This window comes from Phoxinus phoxinus (assembly GCF_949152265.1).
Source record: "Phoxinus phoxinus genome assembly, chromosome: 11".
Lineage (NCBI taxonomy): Eukaryota > Metazoa > Chordata > Actinopteri > Cypriniformes > Leuciscidae > Phoxinus > Phoxinus phoxinus.
This window is the reverse complement of record NC_136886.1, coordinates 31,475,777-31,481,776: the sequence shown is the minus strand read 5'-3', so window position 1 is coordinate 31,481,776 and position 6,000 is coordinate 31,475,777.

The window sequence follows — 6,000 nt, the reverse complement described above, 5'->3', positions numbered from 1 at the left end:
AACTGTATTTGGCGTCGTCCAAGATTGACCAAAACAGATCTTAATACCAGGTGTAAACAGGGCCCTAGAAATGTAGTCCCACCTCAAAAGGATGATTTAGACCATTTTCATTTTATTCACTAAAGGATCCATGTAAGTGCTTTAAAAAAACAAGTGTAAATCTAATTTACACTCCAAGTCTGCTTTTCTGTTGGAACGCTGCTGCTAGAATGTTGACAGGTTCTCATAAACGTGACCATATTAATCTTTTTTTGTCTGGTTGCTGGTCCGTTACAGAATTGATTTTAAGATCTTATTGTTCGTTTTTTAAATCTATAAATGGCCTTGCACAATATTATATTTCAGACCTACTACAATTTTACTAGTCTTGCTTGTTCCTAAGTCTAGACGGCGCTTTTGTAGTGGGAGGCCTGAAACTTTGGAACAGTTTTCTTCTTCAAATTAGAACTTCACACTGGTGTCTTTTTAAAATCCTTTTTAAAAACTCATCTTCTCTCGCAGACTTTTTGTTAAACACCGAGATGTGTTGGAACACAATGTCTTATGTCTGTGGTAAATCAGTGGCATGCTATATCATTAGGATTATTATAACCCATAGTAAAGCGATGAAAGACATAAAACGAATAACCTAAAACCATGTAACTTGCATGCAAATGTGGCAATGCATCATATTCGTTAAAAAGAAACGGCTTGTCTTTTGAATTTAGTCAGTTTTACATATTGTATTTCATTTTCATTAATTTTAGTTCTATTTAGCACACAAAAGGTGATAATTTAGTTTGCAATAATGTGCCCGTAAACTGTAGCAATCATTTGCTTCATTATCTGTGCATATTATATTTATTTTTTTATGTTCTGGATATAACCAATGAATCTCATATCGGATGCAGGAAGTTAATTAACCCTTATTTTTATTAATAGTTATTTTTTTCTCACCATATTTGAATCTACAGTGCATTTTAATTAAACTCATTTAATTATAGTTATGATGAACATATCAACAATAGTATCAACAATACTCTTTGAAGTATCAACAATACACTGAATATCTTCACCTGCGATTTCATCGATGAGATTAACAGTATATGAAGGCCTATGTGATATGGTTGAAAATAACTGATGCAACTCTCTACCAAAACCATCCCGATTTCGTCCAAAGCTCACACAGAACGTTGCATTACCCATAACGCCTGCCATGTCTATGAATAGACTGGAATGAGTCAAAGTGCTCGCTCACGTACAAACAGCCCCCGCCCCTGTGCCTGGCCCCTGTCCGTTCCCCCAGCCACACTAATGATTCAATCTGTCTGTCTGCTCCGTGAGAGCCCTTCTCTCCTGGGCAGATGCGCCCTCTGAGACAAACCTGAAGCAGCGCGCTCACCAAGGCTCTGAGTTTCTGACAGGTTTGAGGTTTCTCTGGGATTTAAGATGAAATCAAATTCTCAATTTGGCCCCTGACAGTCCTTGAGATGTTTGAGAAATACCGAAGGGATGTATGTGTCTGTGTGGATCAATTTGCCAACTAACAAAATTTTTTACTAACATTCCCATTACTGTAAGTGAAACGTCATCTCTGAATATTAAAACTAATGTTTTATCTTGGTAATGTGAATGTTATGGAAGATTCCATTTGTTTTCATTTTTCAAACATTAATGGAGTTACTTTTGACTAGGCCTTGACATTAACGGGTTGAATTTTATAATATATACATTTTTCAATAGTAGTCTTTGAAAAATGCATCTGAAATAATGAACTAAGTGCAGTGATACATATTGATACAGAAATTTCTGAAACACTTCCAAAACTAATTTCCACAGATTAGATACACGATACCAGCTGCGCTTTCTCTCTCTCTCATGATCTCTCCAACAGCGAGTTGACACACAAACCCGCCCCCCTCACTCATTTCATTTGTTCCAAATGAATATTGTTGGTGTACAGGGCTTGAATTTCAGCATGGGATTAAATATATTGCGCATAATTTTACTAATTACAGTAAAATTTGCCCGCACATAAAACCTCTCAAAGAGAATAAAGAGTCAAATACACACAAAATAATGTCAAACTGCCAGTCTTAGCGAGTATTCTCGTAAACACAGTCAGTTAAGTTTTAAGTGAACGTAAACATTTGAGAAATAAAACATATGTGTAACAGTATAATGGATCCGTGTGTCAGGTCTTAAAGTGACAGCAGCCTAATATGCCTGCTGCCAAATTATGAGATAATAGTAAACATATCTATACGGCAGTTTTTGCATGGTATTGATGTCAAAATTGTGGCCAGTGAAAATGACGAGTGGCTAGTAACTTTGGAAATCCACTAGCCACTGTGGACTATTTTGATAGTCCAATTTGGACATAAGTTTGCAACTGCATGTCAACAAACTCTCATTAAAGTATTAGTAAAAATGTTATGTTAGGTTAGTATAATAAGTTGGCATGTCTGTTGGGGAACATCAAAATAAAGAGTTTGCAGAATTATTTATTTATTTGTTTACAACAAAAATGAAACATCACTGAGCTTACTCAAGGTGGACTGTGACATTATTTTCTTCTAGAAACAAACTTTGTTGAATTGTTTTCCTGTTATCTCTGTAAAGCTGCTTGTAAACAATCTTTATTAAAGCGCTATATAAATAAATGTGACTTGACTTGGCAGATATTAAGCAGACAGTCTACAAATACACTAATAACTGTTAGTTGACATGTAGTTGCAAAGTTACTTATATACAGTAGAATGTCTAAAGCGGACACATCAAAATAAAGTGTTACCTAAAAACATCTATGAACGATGTATAAATTAAGTTTTTATTCATTTTTGAGAACATTATTAAAGACCACATAACTTTGAACAACATTCCATTGACGTTGCTTGAGCATCTGTTCATGACTTTGAGAGACTGTTCCCTGTCTGGCACTGGGATGGAGCACACCTGGCCATGAAATAAATAAATAAATAAATAAAGATCTATAGTAGAACATTGTGTTTTACAGACACAAGAAAATGTTGAATTAACACTTTGTCGTCATTTCAAAATTGTAGACATATACAATCTCATGTCTGTGTGCTTTTTGCGGTGAGAAAGACAGGTATAAACCTCAATGATATAATACGATCCGTTATCCCGTTGAACACCCTTGGCTGTTCCAAGCAGTGTTTGCTTACATTGCATGCGTAATGGATCTCTTTTATTTTCCAGGGTTCTCTTTATCGTCGGTAATAAATAAAGTTGTAATACCCATATGGAGTGTTATATTTGTTTTGCTTTTGCAATGTCCAAAGAAAAAGAAAGAAAACAGCATGCTCAAATGCATCCAAGGGAATTGTCTTGGCAGTAAGACCTATTGCCAATATTAAACTTTGGCTTGCTAGACTACGCTAACCACTCGCACGCTGTTAAGCATGAAACATTAATGAAAACGCACAAAACCTCTGCTGTGCCGCAGCACAATGACCAGCTCTCTCCAGAGGAGAAGTGATTTCTGTGCTTGAGGATGCATATAAACAGCTTCTCCAGCTTCTGTATTACATTCAGCTTTTTTTGTCCTGTTTATTGCATTATTTACATTTAAATACAAACCACATTTCAAGGATTTCAGTTTTTTTGTGATACTACTTTCAAGTTAGAGTCTTAACACTATTGAGACTTCTGTATTATATTTGATACACAAAATAAGGCTTCTAAATTATCAACATGATGTAAACTTTGCTGAAAAAAAAGCGGTACACAATGTTTTACATGCCTTATTTTATACCTTTTAGCAAGTAAATTGACTTTTAGTATAATTCTAAAAACCTCACCCTTAAAATCGGGGTAGACATGTATTTTTACTGTGAAATATTTTCTCATTTATAAACATGAGAATACATTTAAATTGTTTGTTATATTTCAACACTCAGGGGAATAAAGCAACATGTACTTGACTATTCATACATCTTTTTTTTAAATCATGTTCAAATATGATCCATCAGGCTTTTGAGGAAGGTTTATTTGATCATCTCTTAATCATCATTGTATTGCATTGTATTATTCGTTTTAAAACTACAGAACTTTGATCATATAACTATAGTTTAAAGTTCATCTTACTAAGACACAGTATTGGGAGATATAGAGTGAGGACTGATATTTACAGTATTTGCATTTTATACTTTTATAAAGATCTCATTGTTTTTCATCTTAAATTTTGATTTCATCAAAGAATTTCATCTGACTTTTTCTCCATATAATATGGAATTACGTGATATGAACTCTCAATTGCAAGTTATGAAGTCAGAATTGCCAGACATAAACTCGAAATTCTGACTTTATAACTAGCCATTCTGACCTTTTTATTCCAATTGAGAGTTTACATCCTGCAATTCTGACTTATTTTCTTGGAATTGTGAGATATAAACTCGCAATTACGAGTTGTTCAGTCCAATTGTGAGTATAAAAAGACTGACTTTTTTTCTCAGAATTGTGAGTTTATATCTCACAATTTAGAAACAATCTTACATAATATAATCAGCAACAGCACCAAATGGCACATTTTTGCTCAGTTCAGGCCTGAAAAAAATAATACGTCAAATGTCAAATTATATATAAAACTGCTTCTGTAACCAAGTAACTGGATGTTTACATTATGCTGTAGGTAAAATGTATTTTTGTATTGTTTTTCTGTTGGTCTGTGAATGTTTATGACATGCTTAATGTATGAGCTTATTACATGTTCTCACAAATAATTGAATCTTTCAAAAGGATCAAGAGGATTTCAAAATAGCTTTGAGTGCTGCTTTAAAACCCTTGAAGTTTCTTCTCACACCCTTATTGGACCTGTTTGTTGAGCTGTAAATAAATGGCACGTTTCAATGAGAACACATTTCACACACTTTTCAGGCAGCTTTCATCTTGGAATTGATTGCCTTGATTTGTCAGAAAAGACCATCTTGGACGAACATGAAAGTAATGACGTGTGTTTACGGTGGGTAGAACATTACTATCTACCTTCATGCATCTGCTTGCTACTAGAGATCTAGAGGAGATATCACAGAATTGCATTCACACTAAAAGCCACTCCTAAGCATGAATTATAAAGAGCAGAGCATGGGAAATATGAAACTAAAGGGGGGAAAAATCACCATTTTTAATACATCATTACTAATAAAGGTTTCTAAGGAACCCATCGGGCTCTGAGAACCACAAGGAGAAGGATAAATATTTGCAACAACAGATGTAACATATTAGTGGACGCAGGCCATATGCAAATGGTGGCTGCAGGACTTGTTGGCTTGGCGCACCATAGTGGGCCGATCGCGAGCAAACAGCGGGGCGACCCAGCAACAGCCGTGCTGACAGTGATCAAGCTGCTGGGGCTGGAGGTCTTTGGAGACCTGCTGGAATCATTAGTTCTCTGCTCTACTTCTGCCATGAGATGTTTTCTTAGTGCCAGCTTTGGGACTTCCCAAATACCCCTATTGTTTAAAATGGCTTGCTGGATACAGTGCATTTCCTAAGCAGTCTTTTGTTTGCTCTGCGAAGGAACCAACTTTACTCTGGAAGCGAATAAATGAAGCTTTCCATCACCACCCGTGTGATTTTTCATAGGTTTTTCAGAGCCCGGTTCGTTGTATTTTACTTGATTTGCAAAACAAATGGCCCCAGGCTTGTGAGTCCATCAAAGCCTCGAGGACTGACAATGGTTTTTATATAGCAGGAGAGCAAGGTTCTCTGCTGACAGAATGAGAGACTATGTGGTGTAATGGAAACAGACTAGTGTCATTCTCTGAGCTGTAGAGGACTCTCATTAACACATTTTACTAAATGAGAGGATCTTGTGTGTCTGCTTTCATGGTTGTTTTCACAGCAGAGATCCACTCATTCTCATTCTAACTGGATGTTCGCTCTCATTTCATTCTACTATTAAACAAACTCTCTCAATTTTTCCAGTTTTATATTATCTAGATCATGTTTCTCCATACTGTATGCATATACGAAAATGTCTGAACAGTGGTTTGCAGA